This window comes from Mustela nivalis (genome assembly GCF_964662115.1).
Source record: "Mustela nivalis genome assembly, chromosome: 9".
Taxonomy (NCBI): Eukaryota; Metazoa; Chordata; class Mammalia; order Carnivora; family Mustelidae; genus Mustela; species Mustela nivalis.
The window spans coordinates 83,320,034-83,341,974 of NC_139028.1; the positions used below are offsets into that span (position 1 = coordinate 83,320,034).

General features: G+C 36.4%; 1 long non-coding RNA gene across 1 annotated transcript in view; it reads left to right on the forward strand.

Annotated features, from left to right (window-relative positions):
- Positions 1-21,941, forward strand: part of LOC309841217 — a 74,624-nt gene that overhangs the window by 24,805 nt on the left and 27,878 nt on the right. The window contains exon 3 of the long non-coding RNA XR_014299057.1: positions 7,863-8,001. This is a non-coding gene — a long non-coding RNA (uncharacterized lncRNA). The remainder of the gene's footprint in view (positions 1-7,862; positions 8,002-21,941) is intronic.

Below are 21,941 nucleotides of genomic sequence, written 5' to 3' on the forward strand. Positions count from 1 at the left end.
AGAATATTATTCAGTAAATATATATCATTAAAAACAAAATCAAATACACTAACATGAAGTTGCAGTATTATGATTTATAAGAAATATGTATTTCATTCAGATGACCTAAATATATTTCTTGTGTATATTTGACCTCCCTCGTGGTTCCTGGCTCACGGCTCCTAAACCCTTGAAATTTCCTAAGTGATAAAAGCAGTGGGGACATCTTTTGTTACAATATTTGATCCTAAGCTCAGTTCTTGCTCTCATTCTAGGCCATAAATGTAAAATGGATGTCTTGTTTTCTATAAAAGGCCCTGTCCACTGCAACTGGTGGGTTAACGTAAATGAGGTGACTTTTGGAAAGCATCTAAGGATGGGGGCTGGTTGTTAGAGGATAGTGAGACTTTTAGTCCTGCTCCCTGATCTCCTGGGAGGGGAGAGGGGCTGGAGGTTAAATCAATCACCAGTGGCCAATTATTCAATAAACCATACTTATGCAATGAAGCCATAAAAACCCAAAATGAGTGGATTCTCAGAGCTTCCAGATTGGCAAACATGTGAACATTAAGTTAGAGTGGCTTGGAGAAAGGATGGAAGCTCTGTACCCTTTCCTCATACCTTGCCTAATGCATCTCTTCCATTTTGATGGTTTGCATTATATCCTTTTACAGTAAACATGTAAGTAATTAAGTAAGTAGGTAAACTAGTAAGTAAGATGTTTCTCTGTGTTTCCACTCCAGCAAATTAATTGTACCCAAGGTGCAGAGGTACAGGTACAGATAACAAAAACCAGGACTTGCCACTGACATTCTGAGATGAAGGGGACTGTAGGGCCCTCCCATTGGCAGCTAGTTGGTCAGAAGCATAGGTAACAAACATGTGACTGGCATGTGTGGTGCTGGTGAGGAGGAGTCTCATGAAACTAAAACTTAATTGAATTTTCAGACACTCTGCCTATTTACTGAGAACTGCTTGTTATTGGCCTGGGGAACACACCTCTTTCTACACAGTTGGAATTAGGTCCAAGAGCCTAACATACCAGGAGAACATGAATAGAAATTTTACCAGAAATCAAACTATGTTCTTTCTACACTCTTTTATGTTATAGAAGCAAATTCTATACTCTTTTATGCTCTTGATCATAAAAACTATTTTATAGACTTTACTGTCATTGATTTTTTCATAGCTTATTTTTTATAATCACCTATTTTTAACCAAAGCATTGGATTCATAGACCCTCAATTGAGAAAATATGAATCTCTGAGACACCACAAATTTTAATCACTAAGTCATTATTATTTGCTATGAAACAGTAAAAATTGACTTCACTCTTTTCAGACTTTTAAATGACAACCAGAAAGAACTTGAGGCTGTGATATACTAAAAAATTCAATATTCTTTGTTACCTCAAGCTTTTAGCAATTCTCACCAATCTGTTAGGCAATATCAAGTATTGAATTCCAGCAAAATTTCAACTTAAGCTACTTTGCTTCATTGTCAAGTGATTGCTTATTAGGAGAAAAATCTTTCAGACCTTGGCATATGAATTTAAATGAAACTTCCTGGTGATTGTTGGAACTTAGAAGCCACACCTGCTGTCCTTTTCAAATAATCTGCATTCTTTCTTGGGTTTCTGTGGGCCCTGTTCAATGAGCTAGAGACAGATGCTTCTATCAGCCCCAAAGCTCCTTCTCTATTTCTTCATTTGACTGTCCCCTTGAACTAAGATCAAACTTGATTCTTGTGTTGGGGCTAAGATTTGAAAAATTTATCAGTGAATTTAGAGTGGATACTCTGGATTGGCGAACGCATCAGATAGAGCCGTGTCTTAAAATCTTAAGTCCTGCTCTTTCACTTCTACAATTTTCTCTGTTTTAGATGAATCCAATAATCTTTTCTGATAAAATGAAATAGTCAAATGATTTATAAGCAATTTAGTGCTAAGCAAATAATAAATATGATTATTGCTTGAAAGGAGAACTTGATCATAGATAATCATTTTGTCTGGGCAATGCGAAAGGCTTACAAAAACAGAATCTGAATTAAAACTGTCCTGGTTTTGGGTCCTCCAGATGATTTTGAATAAATTATTTTGTGTTCAGAATATGGATAACTCCATCATATGGTGGATGACGGTAAAAATAATCTAAAAACAGCAGAGTGTGGAAAATCCTATCAATAATCTCATTATTAATTAACTTAATAAAAGTTACTTCTCCAATCTTGCTAAAACTTAAAATACTGTATTAGAATTTAATATTAAATTTTGAATTCACTTATATTTTCTTAATTCATGAGTGTTCTATAAAAAGGGTGTTAAGCCACTTAAACACTAAATTCCTCTTTGTCTTCCTGGACCAAATTAGTCTTCCATTCAAGATTCCTTTCTCAAAGGAAATTCAGGTAAGGAAACTTAATTGACCTCTGTGAATGCTATCTTCACCCTAGGTAAAATTTCAATCAGTACACTAGAGAGGTGGTTTTTACGTTTGTTGGTGTTTGTTTTGTACAGATCAATCACAGAAGAACTCATTTCCTGAATATTAGATTCACCTTGCTAAAAATCTGTTTGCAAATCTATGACAGCATTAAACGTCATTAACATTACTAATTGGAAGTCATCACAGGAATGGATATGATCAAGAGGAATGATGTTTCCAATCGGCTTTCAGAAAAATGGAAGATAGGAGCTCTTGTCCCCACTTTAGTAAACTGGGACAGACACGCACACACAAGTACACACACTCACACATACATTTAGATCAATATATACAGTGTTTATTAACAGACAGTCAAAACATGTTGTAAAGGAATGGGTTCTTAAGCAGAATATAGTGTGGCACACTTGCATTTATCATCGAAAGATGTTTCTCATGGTGTGTCATGTTGCAAATGTTGTGCAATTCGGTTTGGGGAAAGTACTGAACTCACTCTTGCACTCGTATAATGCTAGGAAGAAATTATATTATTATATTTTCTGAACTATACAATGAGCTCAATGTATTCTCACTGAAACAAAACTTCCAGTGAAATCTTAAGTCAGTTGCAGAGTTACTACAAATTTACCAGCAAGGGTATGTGGGCAAATGAGGCTTCTCAAGCAAAATGCAGTAATAAATATGACCATTAAGTTTAAATCATAATTTACCCTATTTTTATGAATTGAGTGGTTATTATTTTATGAAAAAAATGGAAAATGGAATAAATTTACTAATGTATCTCTTGAAGGCAAAGAATTAACATGTATTCTACAACTACCATGTGCATATAGCATAGATATGTTCTTTTAATCTTCCAAATAGGTATTGCTAGGTGGAGCTCACTGAATGAGTGAGTGTTCACGATTAAATAATGAGCAATTTATAGAATCATGGCTTATATATTTATTCATTTTTCTAGCTTTATTGCAGTACAATTGACAAAATTATGTATACTTGAAGTATACAATGTGATGATTTGGTATATATACACATTATGAAATGATTACCAAAATCAAGTTAATTAACATGTCTACCACTCATATAGTTCTATATCTCCCTCACTTCGGTGACAATGCTAGAGATCTAATGTCTTAGCAAATTTCAGGTATAAAACACAGTACTACTGGGGTTCCTGGCTGGTTCAGGTGGTGCAGCGTGTAACTCTTTTTTTTTTTTTTAATTAAGTTAATTTATTTATTTTCAGAAAAACAGTATTCATTATTTTTTCACCACACCCATAGCATATAACTCTTGATGTTGGGGTTGTGAGTTTGAGCCTCACTTGGGTATAGAGATTACTTAAAAATAAATCTTTTTAAAAATATAGTAGTATTTGGGCGCCTGGGTGGCTCAGTAGGTTAAAGTCTCTGCCTTCAGTTCAGGTCATGATCCCAGGGTTCTGGGATGGAGCCCTACATCAGGCGCTATGTTCAGCAGGGAGCCTGCTTCCTCCCTCTCTCTCTCTGCCTGCTTCTCCGTCTACTTGTGATCTCCAATTATCAAATAAATAAATAAAATCTTTAAAAATATATAATATCATTTACTACTATGAGGTATTAAAACCTCAGAACTTATTTATCCTATAACTAGAAGTTATACCCTCTGACTAACATCTCCTCAATTCCCTAAACCACTGACAATAACCATTCTGTGTTTATGAGTTTATTTAGGTTATTTCTGTAACTTGGTCATTGTGAATAATGCTGTAGTGAACATTAATGTGCAAATATCTATCCAACATATTACCCAGAGGTGGGGTTGCTGGATTTCTTGGTAGTTCTATTTTTGATTTCTCAAGGAATACTGTTTTCTATATGGTTGCACCAATTTACACTCCTGGCAACAAAGAGTATGGGTTCTCTTTTCCCAAAATCCTCACGAACATTTGTTATCTACTCTTTTTGATAATAGCCATCCTAAGAGGTATTAGGTAGTTTTGATTTCAATTCCCTGATGATTATTAATGTTGAGAACCCTTTCATATACTTCTTGGAAGAAAAGTCTATTCATTTCATTTACTGATGTTTAACTTGGATTATCCTTTTTTTTTTTTTTTTACTATTGAGTCATGAATTTCTTCTGTATTTTAGATATTAATCCATATCAGATATATGGTTTATGAATATTTTTTCCAAGTATTTATTGATTTTCTATCTGGATGATACATCTTGTTGAGAGTAGGGTATTGAAGTTTCTTACTACTATTGCATTGCTATCTCTTTCTTCTTCACTTCTGTCCAGATTTGCTTAATAAATGCTGTGCCCCAATGCTGGGTGCATATATATTTATAATTATTGTATCATCTTAGTGAATTGATTCTTTTATCATTATAAAAAGACTTTCTTTGTCTCTTCCTAAAATTATTGAGTTACAGTATATATCCTTAAAATATAACTTCCCATTTGCCCAGATTAAAGCACTGCAAAGGGACGTACAATCACCAACTGTGTCTCTTTCCGATGTTCCCACAGAGAAGTGTCCAGGTCTTTTGGGTTTTATCAGTTTTTCTATAAATAACAAGGAGACAACAATAGTCTACATAACATCAAAACCAGCAGCAATGATAATAACTATAAACAGGTGAGATAAGACAGTTTTCTAAATTCTTAAAGCAGTGTAGTTGATTTTTTCCTCAGATCAGGAAACTAAGTTTCCTTTTATTCTGGATGCCCTTGTACTGTAAATTGTATGAAGGCAACTGTCATTTTTTCATGAAAGCTGTCACTTAAAAATATTTTTGTCTCCAAGAAAGAGAACCTCCCATTAGTAACAGCATGGGTGGGACTGGAGGACACTATGCTAACTAAAATAAACTAGGAGTAGAGATGGGTAGATGCCCAAAGGGAACAGAGATGCAGCTATATAGAATGAAAAAAGTACAGAGATCTAAGCTATGGTCTATAATAATAATAACTATGGTCAATAATACTGTATTGAATACCAGGGATTTTCTAAGAGAATAGCTTTCAGATGCTCTTACCACACATACACACAAAAATCACTATGTGAGAAAATGAATATGTTAATTAGCTTGATGTAGAAATCCTTTCACTGTGTATACGTATATCAAATCATAGAGTTTAAATATATACAATTAAAAAACAAATTTTGTCTCTGGATTAACCCATTTCACCAGGCGATATAGTCTATCCAGTTTGCTCTCCTACAGATATTGTTTCTCTTCATATATAATCTTGGTGCTTCTGATTCTTCATTCAAAGATACAATTTGAGGTGGCTCTGTAGTGCATTGGACTTCTAGTTCAACAATACAACTTGAGGACAAGTAGGAAAGGATGGCAGAAGACAAAGTTAACTTTTTAATAATTTAGGATATGTAAGATGGCATTTACATGTCCTCTATTGCTTTTATTTCATTTTATTTTATTTTATTTTATTTTGTTTTATTTTAGTGAACAAAAGTACTTGTATGTGTATATGTGTCAATGGATGCAAATTTGTATTTTTGCACACTGGTTTTAAATTATTCGTGAGTAATCCCTATCCAAAGGTTATTTTCCAAACCTGATTTTGATTATTTTCATCATTAAGTTCTATGTCCTTTGGGCAAGCTCAAAACTAAATCTTCATAGCTTGACTCAAAATAGTACCCTCCTTCTCCTGCATTACTTTTCCTTCTTCTGCTCCCCTTTCCTCATCTCTTTCCTCTTTCCCATCCCTCCAACCAGCTCCAGGCCAGTTTTGCTGGCCTGGAAAACTCCAGGGAGTTTTGCTAATGTAACTGTTTCACAGATAGAATGAAGTTACAGGGAAATTCAGAAATTTTGGGTAATGGGCATTCTAATATGAAAATCTGAATACATTTTTATGTAAAAATACAATTTATGTTTATAAAAAATAAAAAATTAAAAAAAATACAATTTATTTATCTGATATGTAATGACAAATTTGATTTTTTTTAGGCTGGTCTAGGAAGCTAGCCATATCTTCTGTGGTTGCTCCTATGAATCAGCACATAGTTCCCGCTCCTAGCAACACCAGCTTCCTCCCATTTTTCAAGACTCTTCAATACCAATTTTACTTTGTTGACTTGATTCTTGCTTAAATATATTCTTGCAAATATATATTTGCTGACTTTAAAATGTATCCAAACAGAACAAAGTTGGCTTCAATGTATGGCTTTCAGTCTCTCTAGAATGCATAGCACTTATTCAATTTGTTAACTTAGGAAAAACAACTGAGAGGTGAATTTATTTGTGAAAGAGTACATATATTCATGAAGATACATTTGTTCTTGAAAGGTTATTTTCTGCAAAGTAAGATACAGTGTTACTTCTTGTGTTCGGCCCTTGATGCAAAAGAGCTCTTTCCTGTTTTAGGACTAAGTGCTATGTCATATAGCTAGGAAAGGTATGAGCTTCTTTCTTTCTTTCTTTCTTTCTTTCTTTCTTTCTTTCTTTCTTTCTTTCTTTCTTTTTCATTTCTAACTTCTGATCTCTTAAGCGTTGTTCTCAGGCAATGATAATAACCTTCACATTTACAGGCTACTAAAATAACATATAGGTAAAACTAAGTTACTTCTTTCTGTGGAAGAATTCTGGTTTAGCAGAAAGGCAATGGGTCTCCAAATCAGTCATTGGTTTGTAGGCCAGTTCTGATGTACCCTGGATATGAGAGGTTTGGCAACTATTTAACTTCCTGAGGACTTGGTGTACCATATATAATGTTGGTCCTTCCTCATACACTTGTAATTAGGATATAACAAATTATTTAAAACCTATATAATAAGCATTTAAGAATGTTGTCTATAATTACTGTATATAAAGAACCATAGAATACTAGCATTCTATAAAGAATAGGTGTAAGTAACAACAATGATAAGTGTGTAGTCTACACACTTCTACTTCATGGGATGAGACATTAATAGGAACATTTTAATATATTTTATTCATTAATTCTCTCTCTTTAATGTAAAATATTACATTAACCTACTATGTGCCAGGGAATGTACCAAGGTCTAAGTGTACCAATTGTGATTCCCAACCTCATACAGCTTACACTCCTGACTTTGTATTTCTTCAGTTTTCAAGTTTCCTTAACTGTTCCGTTAAAAGATATGCTTTGTTTCTCAACTAAAAATCGTATTTTCATTTTTATTTATCTTAGACTTCTCAAAGTAGGATGACTTTTGGGCCTGTCCTATGCAACTCATGGGTTACTGATGTGGTAGATAACTGTCTCTCCAATATGCCCCTACAGTTCTATGTAATTCTTCATTATAGTGTAATTACACTACCTTGCAATGACTAGCCATGCCTGAATATAAACTTCTTTTATGCAGAGGCTATATTTTATATTTGTTCATTATTAGCACCTGCCATAGTACACATAACAGGCACTCGATGGATGCTGAAAGAGTAAATTAATCATTCTCTCTAGGAATGGCCCCATTATTTCCATTATGTGCTGAATATTCACACTTTCATCTTGAAACATTCATGTAAGAGGAAAAGAAGAACTTCTGCAGATTCAGGGATCAACACTGATGACATTCTAAATTCACTTGGACCAAATCTGAGTAAGGAAATGTAAGAAATTAAAGAGTAATAGGTATTAGTGTTGAGTCGGTTGTCATATTATCTGGGGATTTTAGAAAATCAATAGTCTCAATTAACCGAGCCCTTACTGTCAGAAAAGGTTTCCCTAAGTACAACCTGCTGTTGTGTGACAGAGATGAAGTGATGAATTTGACTCCCAAATAATCCCCTAAACACATTAAGCTCTTCAATTGTTTTCCTAAGAATTACTGGACACCTACTAAGGAAGATGGTGAAACAAAGTAATATGAGCCTCATCTCTCATCCTTGCTTACCCTACTTAGTCTTTATGTATATAAATAAAAAAGAAACAGGATCAAAAGGAGAGAAACCAGAGTACTTAGGAAACTTTCATGATGTATAGCATCTATTAAAGAGTTAAGAGTTGGAAATAGAGCATAGTTTTGGCTTTTCTGTAATTTCTGTCATTTATAGGCACAGCATGCACTGATAACTTTGGATACATTATATTAAAATATGCCATAAACTATTAAATATTAATTTGTTCTCTCTCTTTTTAACATACAATGTATTATTTATGGAGTCCTCATAGTAGTCCCAGTACAGTCTATTGGATGTGGAATATTTTGCAAACAAGTTCTATTGTCATTATTGTAATACTGACTTTGTCTTCTAGAATTCTTAAAATATCAAGCAGATAAGGAAAAATCCAAGAAAAGAAATTTTAATGGTGTAGAATCAAGACTTTCAACTAAGATGTTTGCAAATGTTTCCATTTACATTTGGTGGATCTGCATTTTAAGAAAAAATGAATATTAGCATGGTGTGATGTTTTCATTTGAAACATACAATCTATTCCAGGGAAAATACACATCAAATCACATTAACTGCACTTTGCTAGACATAGCCAAGTAAAGTAAATAGTACAGTACATAATGCAAATAAATTGAAATAAGTTAGAGATTATTGGTGGTGGGAAAATGAAAATTAATGTTATTATTAATATTAACATATTACCATAAAATATATTTATGTTTAAGAAATATATAGTTCTTATTGTAAAGAATATGTTTTACCCCTTTACAGTGAAGAAGTTAAAAAAAAAAACAAGAATAATATAGTACAGCCATATAGGACTATATTATTGTAACAATAAGCTAGTCTAACAAATCACCCCAAAACTTAGTAGCTTAGTTTACTCAAAATTCTGCTGTTCTGCTTGGCAGTGTGCTTGTGTCACTAATGTGGTTGTAGAATCTAACAATTTGGTTGGCTAGATGAAAAAAAAGATGGTCAGTAGGCTGGGCCATTCGTCTCCAACAATTTTGTCCTAGCCTGGCTTTTTCTTATGTTGACAGCATTCTCAGAGGGGTATGCCCCAAGGTGCAAATGCTCTTCAAGCCTCTGTTTATGTCATGCTTGCTGATATCCCATTAGCTGCAGGAAGTCATCTGACCAAGCCCAGGACCAGTGTGGCTGGGGAACTACACAAGAGCATGGATAAAGAGAAGAGTGAGTCATTGGTGCCGTTACTGCAACACTTCAACATGATAATTTATCAGTATATTAATGTAATATGTTCCTACTATCATCTATTCATGTGGATAGGTAGTAAGGGTAAGGATATAGTAAATAAAAGCCATAGAGGTCATAACAAAGTGAGAATTTTCTACCTTTAACCTTCAATAAACTCAGGAAAATAATTAACCATCACACTTCCTCTCAAATTGCATACTCATTGGACGTCTGAGTTCTTTCAAAGAAAATCTAAATCTCTAAGCCACAATATTATTAAATACTTGAGAAGGCTTGTAAGATAAGAAAACCTTAGCAACATGGTCTTTTTGAAAAGCAATGCAGTCACCAATTTATACAGTGTTCACCAAGTTCAGTCCCATCATGATGAACGGCAAGTGCCTCATCACGCAGGTGTGGGAAGAGTATAAACTTCAGAGTTAGGTTCACTGAAATTAATCTCCAAGATCATTTTTTGTTTGTTTAAATCAAGAATAGGTTAATTCAATTGAAAACAATATGTCCTATTCCACATGTACTTTGTAAATATTTTTTTTAAAAGATTGTATTTATTTATTTGACAGAGATCACAAGTAGGCAGAGAGGCAGACAGAGAGAGGAAGGGAAACAGGCTCCCTGCTGAGCAGAGAGCCTGATGTGGGGCTGCATCCCAGGACTCAGGGATCATGACCTGAGCTGAAGGCAGAGGCTTTAACCCACTGAGCTACCCAGGTGCCCCGCACTTTGTAAATATATTTTATTTTTATGGCCCAGAGTCCTTATTGCTTTGATCAGAGAGGTTTGTGATCAGTGGTCTCACAGTGAGATATTTTCAGTTCATCATTCTAGAGCACAGCTGAAAATCCTAACCTTAGGAATCATGTAGGCAGAAAGTAGGAAGGGGGGGCTAAAGATTGTTTCAACCACTGGCTCACTCTCTGTGCAGCCTTGAGGTACGACCTTTGCTTCATTGACCATTTGTTTCTTCTTGTGTGAAATGAAGGGGAAAGGCGAGCAGGAAAAGTCTGGGTGGAATTCAAGCTGAATCATACATACTAAGGAAGCATATTCAAGACATTATTAATCTTGCCATGTGAAGGGAGGCCCTAGGGTGATATATATAAAGATATTTCTTAAGATTTAAAAACTATCTGACATGTTTGCCTTCTAAGCAAGTTTAGTACTCCTACACAAGCAGCACAGGGAAGCTGGGAAGAGCTTTAAAAATGTGGAAATACTGAGCCTTGCTCCTTTTCTGCCATAAGGGCATCAGGGAATCTTTAACTCATTTTGTGCCTAGAAAGGAGAATGTTAGCTTTTCTGTCTTCTCTTCTTTCCTTACCCCTCCCCTTATTTTTCTTTCCCCTTCTTCCTCTATTTCAAGTCAGTCATTATGTAATAGTTATCAATTCCTAGTAAAATTCAATGATGCCAAGCTGTACAAGTCATGAAATGTGAATTTCCACGGAGAAGTATATTTCTTTGGAATCGGGCTTCATCACTCAGCATTGCATAACATGTTCTGTTGGCTCTAATTAGGAAGAGATTGGTTGGTCTTGTCTTATTTATATCTTGTGCATTCTCCTCCATTGGGATCTACTTTCCCAAACAGACCCTACTCTTCCTGCAGTGCCACATTGGTTCACCATTCTCCATTAGATGAACCATTTCATTCTTTCAATAGGTCTAATATGCCCCACCTTAACCTGTCTAAAACTCCATCATCGTTGGCGTGTGTGTTCATTTTCTGGATTTCCAACTGACATTTGAAAGTCAATTCATCCAAAAGAGGACTCGTTATCCCTTTATCATCAGGTCCACATCAAAATCAGTATCCTAAATTCTTGATTTCAACCTTCCATCACTTGTGCCTCCTACAGATAAACTTCAAGTGCTGGAAATTCTTTCTCTATATTTCTCCTACCTTTTCTTCTTAAACTGGTTTTTCTCTTAAAAATTTGTCGAAACTTTTCTCTGTGATTCTTGTAATTGCCTCTGAACTCTCTGCCCATTCTCTAAATTTTTCCCTTTCAATCCATCCTCTACGTGATAGTCAGACTCATCGTTCTGAAATTTAGTTTTGTTCACATCATTTTACTTGCTCTCTGTTGCCCATACCAAGCAAGCAAGCAAGCAAACAAACAAAACAACCAAAACAAAATGTTCCACAATCTCATACCTGAATCTCAACTATCTCCCATTAATATTTCCAAGGTTCTTAAGCTCCTTTTCTTGGTCACTCTTGCTCTGCTGTCACCTACTTTTACCTAAGCTGCTCTGTTTCCTCAGCCCAGGCTCACCCTAATCAGACACAGTCACTTTCTCTTAACCACCTTTACCTTCCATCATGCATTATGCTACTGAAGTTTGCTAAGGATTACTGATGCAAGAAATAATGGGTACAGTTGCCAACATAACGTATTGCCGTGGTTTGAATATTTGTGTTCCCCCAAAATCCATGTGATAAAATCCTAATTCTTAGGTAATATTATTAGGACATAGGGCCATTGGGAGGTACTTAGGTCTTGAGGGTAGAGTCTTCATGAATGCGATTAGTGTTCTTCTAAGAGAGAACCCAAGCCTTCCTAGTCCCCTTTCATTACGTGAGGACACAATGAGAAGACCTTGGCTGAGAACCAGGAATAGAGCTCTCACCAGGATGTGACCTTTCTAGCACCTTGATCTTAGAGTTCCAGAACTGTCAGAATTAAATTTTCATTGTTTAGGAGCTATGCAGCCACTGGTATTTTGTGATAGCAGCCTGAATAAACTAAGACACATATCAAATTATATTAGCTTTTGCTGGATGCCAGGAATGAGTTATTGGACACCTTTGTTCCTAGTAGCTTGGCCTTCTGCTGTCTTTCTGAGACCTTTATCTAAATTAGTCTTATAACTGTTCTCTAAGCCTAACCAACCCTTTGAAAAATAATATCCCTCATATTTTCTTCCAAGTATAAATTTAGCCTTCTGAGACTGATGCTCAGATGGGACCAACGGCATGGGAAGCAAGCACCCATTATCCTCAGAAGAGAATTCAAGTAACTCCTTAGTCTTTCATGATCCAGCATCTACCTACCTATCCACTCTATTCTTACAACCCCACTCATACGTTCTTCCCCCAGTGAATACTGAAATGGCTGGGGTGTTTTTTGTTTGTTTTGTTTTCTGAAAGTACCATTCTTTCTTTTCTTGGAGGCTTTGCACTTTTGTGCCTCCTACCTGTAACAGAATATGCAAATTTCCCTGTCCCATACTGTGCCCAGCCAAGACATCATTTCATAAAAGACTTTCCTGATTACCCATCCATTCTGACGTGGCTTATGATCCCCCTTCTCTCTATCTGTAATTGTCTGGTCATGCATTGATCCTAATTGATGTCCTCCTGCATATTTCTGTTAAATAATGTACAATGCAATTATCCCTGAGAGCTGAAACTATGCTTTGTTTTTAATTGTGTGACTCCACAGTCCCGACTCAGCATAGAATAGAAAATCAATAAATGTTTTTGAATGATTTAATTAATTATCATCTGAGTTTTGATTTGCCTGTAAGATGGGACCACCTAATGCACTTTCATGACCTGTTTCCAAATATTTTTGGAAGAGGATTAAAGCATATCTAATACTACACTACTTTATATTTAAACTGGTTGTAAGGACTTACTGTCTCATATTTAACTGACACTATCAGATATGTACTATTCATTCCTGACATAATTTTAAAAGTTATGCATCACAGTATTGAAATAGCAGGTAAACTGATAACACTAATAGTTACTGAGATTGGCAAACATCATTTTGTGCCTTTGTTTCCACTGTGAAATAAGGAAGGATGAGAAGTTGTCCTATACAATATTGGCAGGCAGGATTTTAGCAACATTTGGGAAGGAAAGAAAACATGGTTTACAAAGTGACCGTTCACTGAGTTAATATTTTTGTCATTGGAATAGCGTATGGTTGCAGCTTTTCACTTTACTTTGCTAAGTTACATTCTCTGCTTAACTGTGGTATCATTTAGTGCTTGGAACTATCGCTCCCTAGACATTTGTCTCTCAACATAAACAATTCAAGGCAACTTTGGAATGTTCCCAAGCTAGTTATAGGATACACTAGAAAAGGAGCGCTATTATGTCCTGTGTCCCTATCCCCTTTGTAAAGTCAAACGACAGAGCAATTATGCTTTAAAAAGTCATACTCCCACTCAGAGATCTAAGTGCATCTCTCTAAAATACATTTGCATTCTTCTCTTATTGAATATGTTCTATGAGGCTCATCTAAAGAGTCTCTCATATGGTATCTATAAGAAACAATCCAATTCTTCTTAGGAATTTGGCTTTCCAAATGCTGACTTCTAGTCTTTTTCGGCAGTAATACGGTCCAGTGTTTATGAGCACAGTGACATCCAAAATTACACCACATTTAGATGGACACTTTTTAACTCTTCCTAATATACTGGGGCCTCAAATTTCTTACCTCACAACTGGATCCTTTGAAGTTTTTTTTTTTAATTTTTTATAAACATATATTTTTATTCCCAGGGGTGCAGGTCTGTGAATCGCCAGGTTTACACACTTCACAGCACTCACCAAAGCACATACCCTCCCCAAAGTCCATAACATCACACCCCTTCTCCCAAACCCCCTCCCCCCAGAAACCCTCAGTTTGTTTTGTGAGATTAAGAGTCACTTATGGTTTGTCTCCCTCCTAATCCCATCTTGTTTCACTTATTCTTCTCGTACCCACTTAAGCCCCCATGTTGCATCACCACTTCCTCATATCAGGGAGATCATATGATAGTTGTCTTTCTCCGCTTGACTTATTTCGCTAAGCATGATACGCTCTAGTTCCATCCATGTGGTCACAAATGGCAAGATTTAATTTCTTTTGATGGCTGCATAGTATTCCATTGTGTATATATACCACATCTTCGTGATTCATTCATCTGTTGATGGACATCTAGGTTCTTTCCATAGTTTGGCTATTGTGGACATTGCTGCTATAAACATTTGGGTGCATGTGCCCCTTTGGATCACTACATTTGTATCTTTAGGGTAAATACCCAGTAGTGCAATTGCGGGGTCATAGGGCAGTTCTATTTTCAACATCTTGAGGAACCTCCATGCTGTTTTCCAGAGTGGTTGCACCAGCTTGCATTCCCACCAACAGTGTAGGAGGGTTCCCCTTTCTCTGCATACTCGCCAGCATCTGTCATTTCCTGACTTGTTGATTTTAGCCATTCTGACTGATGTGAGGTGATACCTCATTGTGGTTTTGATTTGGATGATTAGTATTTCCCTGATGCCGAGTGATATGGAGCACTTTTTCATGTGTCTGTTGGTCATCTGGATGTCTTCTTTGCAGAAATGTCTGTTCATGTCCTCTGCCCATTTCTTGATTGGATTATTTGTTCTTTGGGTGTGAGTTTGCTAAGTTCTTTATAGATTCTGGACACTAGTCCTTTATCTGATATGTTGTTTGCAAATATCTTCTCCCATTCTGTCAGTTGTCTTTTGATTTTGTTAAGTGTTTCCTTTGCTGTGCAAAAGCTTTGGATCTTGATGAAATCCCAATAGTTCATTTTTGCCCTTGCTTCCCTTGCCTTTGGCGTTGTTCCTAGGAAGATGTTGCTGCAGCTGAGGTCGAAGAAGTTGCTGCCTGTGTTGTCCTCAAGGATTTTGATGGATTCCTTTCGCACATTGAGGTCCTTCATCCATTTTGAGTCTATTTTTGTGTGTGGTGTAAGGAAATGGTCCAATTTCATTTTTCTGCATGTGGCTTTCCAATTTTCCCGCACCATTTATTGAAGAGGCTGTCTTTTTTCCATTGGACATTCTTTCCTGCTTTGTCGAAGATTAGTTGACTGTAGAGTTGAGGGTCTATTTCTGGGCTCTCTATTCTGTTCCATTGATCTATGTGTCTGTTTTTGTGCCAGTACCATGCTGTCTTGATGATGACAGCTTTGTAATAGAGTTTGAAGTCTGGAATTGTGATGCCACCAACTTTGGCTTTCTTTTTCAGTATCCCTTTGGCTATTCGAGGTCTTTTCTGGTTCCATATAAATTTTAGAATTATTTGTTCCATTTCTTTGAAAAAGATGGATGGTACTTTGACAGGAATTGCATTAAATGTGTAGATTGATTTAGGTAGCATAGACATTTTCACAATATTTATTCTTCCAATCCAGGAGCATGGAACATTTTTCCATTTCTTTGTGTCTTCCTCAATTTCTTTCATGAGTACTTTATAGTTTTCTGAGTATAGATTCTTAGAATATTCGGTGAGGTTTATTCCTAGGTATCTTATGGTTTGGGGTGAAATTGTTAATGGGATTGACTCCTTAATTTCTCTTTCTTCTGTCTTGTTGTTGGTATAGAGAAATGCAACTCATTTCTGTGCATTGATTTTATATCCTCACACTTTACTGAATTCCTGTACAAGTTCTAGTAGTTTTGGAGTGGAGTCTTTTGGGTTTTCCACATATAGTATCATATCATCTGCGAAGAGTGATAATTTGACTTCTTCTTTGCCATTTTGGATGCCTTTAATTTCCTTTTGTTGTCTGATTGCTGAGGCTAGGACTTCTAGTACTATGTTGAATAGCAGTGGTGATAATGGACATCCCTACCCTGTTCCTGACCTTAGAAGAAAAGCTTTCAGTTTTTCTCCATTGAGAATTATATTTGCGGTGGATTTTTCATAGATGGCTTTGATGATATTGAGGTATGTGCCCTCTATCCCTACACTTTGAAGAGTTTTGATCAGGAAGGGATGCTGTACTTTGTCAAATTCTTTTTCAGCATCTGTTGAGAGTATCATATGGTTGTTCTTTCTTTTATTGATGTGTTGTATCACATTAACTGATTTGCGGATGTTGAACCAACCTTGGAGCCCTGGAATAAATCCCACTTGGTCGTGGTGAATAATCCTTTTAATGTACTGTTGAATCCTATTGGCTAGTATTTTGGTGAGAATTTTCACATCTGTGTTCATCAAGGATATTGGTCTATAGCTCTCTTTTTTGATGGGATCCTTGTCTGGTTTTGGGATCAAGGTGATGCTGGCCTCATAAAAGGAGTTTGGAAATTTTCCTTCCATTTCTATTTTTTGGAACAGTTTCAGGAGAATAGGAATTAGTTCTTCTTTAAATGTTTGGTAGAATTCCCCCAGGAAGCCGTCTGTCCCTGGGCTTTTGTTTGTTTGGAGATTTTTAATGACTGTTTCAATCTCCTTACTGGTTATGGGTCTGTTCAGGCTTTCTATTTCTTCCTGGTTCAGTTGTGGTAGTTTATATGTTTCTAGTAATGCATCCATTTCTTCCAGATTGTCAAATTTGTTGGTGTAGAGTTGCTCATAGTATGTTCTTATTATAGTTTGTATTTCTTTGGTGTTAGTTGTGATCTCTCCTCTTTCCTTCATGATTTTATTTATTTGGGTCCTTTCTCTTTTCTTTTTGATAAGTCTGGCCAGGGGTTTATCAATTTTATTAATTCTTTCAAAGAACCAGCTCCTAGTTTCATTGATTTGTTCTATTGTTTTTTTGGTTTCTATTTCATTGATTTCTGCTCTGATCTTTATGATTTCTCTTCTCCTGCTGGGCTTAGGTTTCTTTTTTGTTCTTTCTCCAGCTCCTTTAGGTGTAGGGTTAGGTTGTGTACCTGAAACCTTTCTTGTTTCTTGAGAAAGGCTTGTCCGCTATATATTTTCCTCTCAGGACTGTCTTTGTTGTGTCCCACAGATTTTGAACCGTTATATTTTCATTATCATTTGTTTCCATGATTTTTTCAATTCTTCTTTAATTTCCCGGTTGACCCATTCATTCTTTAGAAGGATGCTGTTTAGTCTCCATGTATTTGGGTTCTTTCCAAACTTCCTCTTGTGGTTGAGTTCTAGCTTCAGAGCATTTTGGTCTGAAAATATGCAGGGAATGATCCCAAACTTTTGATACCAGTTGAGCCCTGATTTAGGACCGAGGATGTGATCTATTCTGGAGAATGTTCCATGTGTACTAGAGAGAATATGTATTCTATTGCTTTGGGATGAAATGTTCTGAATATATCTGTGATGTCCATCTGGTCCAGTGTGTTGTTTAAGGCCTTTATTTCCTTGTTGATCTTTTGCTTCAATAATCTGTCCATTTCAGTGAGGGGAGTGTTAAAGTCCCCTACTATTATTGTATTATTGTTGATGTGTTTCTTTGATTTTGTTATTAATTGGTTTACATAGTTGGCTGCTCCCATGTTGGAGGCATAGATATTTAAAATTGTTAGATCTTCTTGTTGGACAGACCCTTTGAGTATGATATAGTGTCCTTCCTGATCTCTTATTATAGTCTTTGGCTTAAAATCTAATTGATCTGATATAAGGATTGCCACTCCTGCTTTCTTCTGATGTCCATTAGCATGGTAAATTCTCCCCCCGCCCCCACTTTAAATCTGGAGGTGTCTTCGGGCTTAAAATGAGTTTCTTAGAGGCAACATATAGATGTTTTGTTTTTTTATCCATTCTGATACCCTGTGTCTTTTGATTGGGGCATTTAGCCCATTAACATTCAGGGTAACTATTGAGAGATATGAATTTAATGCCACTGATTGCCTGTAAGGTGACTGTTACTGTATATTGTCTCTGTTCCTTTCTGATCTACCACTTGTAGGCTCTCTCTTTGCTTAGAGGACCCCTTTCAATATTTCCTGTAGAGCTGGTTTGGTGTTTGCAAATTCTTTCAGTTTTTGTTTGTCCTGGAAGCTTTTAATCTCTCCTTCTATTTTCAATGATAGTCTAGCTGGATATAGTACTCTTGGCTGCATGTTTTTCTCGTTTAGTGCTCTGAAAATATCATGCCAGCTCTTTTTGGCCTGCCAGGTCTCTGTGGATAAGTCAGCTGCCAATCTAATATTTTTACCATTGTATGTACAGATTTCTTTTCCCAGGCTGCTTTCAGGATTTTCTCTTTGTCAGTAAGACTTGTAAATTTTACTATTAGGTGACGGGCTGAGGGCCTATTCTTATTGATTTTGAGGGGCGTTCTCTGAACCTCCTGAATTTTGATGCTTGTTCCCTTTGCCATATTGGGGAAATTCTCCCCAATAATTCTCTCCAGTATACCTTCTGCTCCCCTCTCTCTTTCTTCTTCTTCTGGAATCCCAATTATTCTAATGTTGTTTCATCTTATGGTGTCACTTATCTCTCGAATTCTCCCCTCGTGGTCCAGTAGCTGTTTGTCCCTCTTTTGCTCGGCTTCTCTATTCTCTGTCATTTGGTCTTCTATATTGCTAATCCTTTCTTCTGCCTCAATTATCCTAGCAGTGAGAGCCTCCATTTTTGATTGCACCTCATTAATAGCTTTTTTTATTTCAACTTGGTTAGATTTTAGTTCTTTTATTTCTCCAGAAAGGGCTTTTATATCTCTCGAGAGGGTTTCTCTCATATCTTCCATGCCTTTTTCGAGCCTGGCTAGAACCTTGAGAATTGTCATTCTGAGCTCTAGATCTGACATATTACCAATGTCTGTATTGATTAGGTCCTTAGCCTTTGGTACTGCCTCTTGTTCTTTTTTTTTTTGTGGTGAATTTTTCTGCCTTGTCATTTTGTCCAGATAAGAGTATATGAAGGAGCAAGTAAAATACTAAAAGTGTGGCAACAACCCCAGGAAAATATGCTTTCAGAAAGTGGTTGTTTTTCTGTTTCTAGAATTGCTGTTCTTCTTCTCTTTGATATGACGATGGATTTGCAGGTGTTTGCAATCTTAGATAAGCTATCTAGCTGATCTCCTGGTAGCTGAAGTAGTTTCTGCCTGCTACTTCTCCACAATCTTGACTCCTCTTCTCCTTTGAAGTTTTTATGAGGAAGGTCTGACTGGCTCCTATTGCTTTTTCTGTTTTCCAAGATACCAAGGAACTTGACATCGTGTTCCAAATGTGGAATTTCATGAAGAAGCTTTATTTCTACATGTATGGCCAAGAGATCTGCTGGGCTATGCCTTATAAAGTGCTCTACAATGAAGGTGTCACATGTCTGAGAAAAAGAAAAACAATGTACTTCAGAGTTTTCCATTCAGCTGATTTGATTCATTTAATAGATGTTCTTTCATTTTGAGTTACTGTCTTTTCCTAAGTTCTTTGTGTTACAGTATCATTTGTCCTACGAAATGATAATGACAGTAGATGGAAGTTAATTCCTTTAAAATGTCCTTACTTGTAAAAATCAAAATCTTACAACTTATTTTTCTTCCTCCAAGCATATTTTGGAGATATTATTTGCCTGTGAAAGTCAAAAGATTAGGAGTCATTATAAAAAAGCAGCAGTTAATTTGGTAAGGAAGTTCACATTTATTATATTTTGGGCACTCTCGAGTGCTCTGTACATATTCCCTCTTCTAATCTCCAAAACGTCCCTGTGAGATATGATTTTTAGGTCTATTTTATAGATAAGGAAATGGAGGCTCAGAGGGACAATAAGTAATAAAGTCACAGGGACAATAAATGCTAGAGGCAGGGTGTGGACTGACATGGATTATGCCAAGTGCCTCTAAACTTCTATACTAACCTGCAACACTTTCTCCGGCACTTCCCTTACCTACTAGCTTATCAGCTGATTCTCTTAGCTCCTCCTTGACCCTGGAACTCCTTGATGTCATAGGATCTCTTGATCCATGTACCACATATATTCCTCCTTTATAAGCTCTGCAAACTCTCTGAGGTTTGGTTTCCTATAAAATACATGAACCAGAAATGTGAATTGCCAATGCCCCAAGGTGGCGTGAAAGAGTAAATGTATTTGAAGCTATTAGGACAGTTTCTAAAGCACAGAATTTCTATCAGGGGGTCTATGTGAGCTCTTGGTTTTGATATTTCCACTTCATGTCCTCTACTGAACTCACCTTACAGCTGGAGATGGGTTCTTGCCTAGGTACTGTTCCTCCTTATGGTCTCCATTCCTTTCTTTTTACCAATCAGTGTCTTCATCCTCAGGAGCTGTCCACATACAAAGGATAGCCCCCTCTCCTACATACATTTTTACTAAAATACTAAGAGAACAGCAGCAATGACAATAATACTATTAGCAATAATGATGGATAACATTTGTAGAGCATGTGAACAACATATTTCTGTGAAGTATCTTATGTACTTATGTAATCTTGCCTAATCCTCATAACCAATTCACCCCCACGATCCGCAGTTTCACGATGAGGAAAGCAGGCTTAAAGGAGTTAGTACCTCACCCCATGTCATCCAGTTAATGAACTACATACTTTGAATTTAAAGTCAGGCTGCCAGACTTCATAATCAATATGTTCAATAAGAATGTCTAAAATGTCACTGGTTGGTTTGTGTCTTTCTTAGAGTTTAAAAAAGAGGAGTCTTGAGACTCAGTCTCCAGATCATACTTAACTATATAGTACTGGGGTTCATTTGCATTTTGCATTCATTCTTCCCAAGACTGGAACCTTATCAACTTCAGTTTTTCTTCTGACAGATTTTTCCCATGCGGACTACAGCATCAATCACTCTACCTAACCTGGTCTTGGTTTCTGTGTGCTCATGTTCTGACTGTTCATCAAAATTCCCTAGATACAAATGGAATCTCTTAATGCTAGTAACGCTACTGGGCTTTCGTCTATGTCTGCTATCAGATCTTTTGGATACCATGCTTTGTTTGTTGACCTTTGTTGACCTTGGCTCTCTTCCTAGTATGAAAAGTAATCTTGCCATTCAATTGTCTATTCTTTTTGTCAGATCTAGTTAGAGATCCCAGGCCTTCTCACCTGCTTTATTCCACTGCTATAAAATTAGTTTCCCCCTTGAAACTGCTAACTTTACCTTTTTCATCTTATAACTTTAGATATCCTTTATCTTTGGGTCATCACAAATGATCCCATGCCTGTACCCCAACTTTTGTTCAGGTGTATATATACATTTCCTTTTTCTGATGCTTCCCCCCCTTCTTACCTCTTTTCTTTCACTCTGTACCACTATATCTAATTTAGCCAAAGATTTGCTTCCTGGTCCTCTAATAATCTTTCTCTTCCCATTTTTTTTTTTTTTTTTTTTTTTTAGAAACTTTAGTACTTGAGGATTGATGTTAGTCTAGGCTTTTCATCTTAAACAGAAATAACTGAAGACACAGGGAAACTACAGGTCTGGCTTGGGGTGAGACATGGAGATGGGACTAGAACTCCACTGCCCACTGTGTCAACTGATTTCATGTCATGACCCAAAGGCATAGGTTCAAAGGTCTGTTTGAGATATGAGTATATGCTCTGAACAGAGGAAATACGAAATCAGAAAGAGAAATACTGTTTGAAATGGACAGAGAGAAAAGCTGGTACATGAAAAATTCCATAATCATCCAGAGTGTACACTTTCTTTTATTTTTTTAAAAGATGTTATCTGTTTATTAGAGAGAGGAGAGAGAGAGAAAGAGCATGAGTTGGGGGGGTGGGGAGG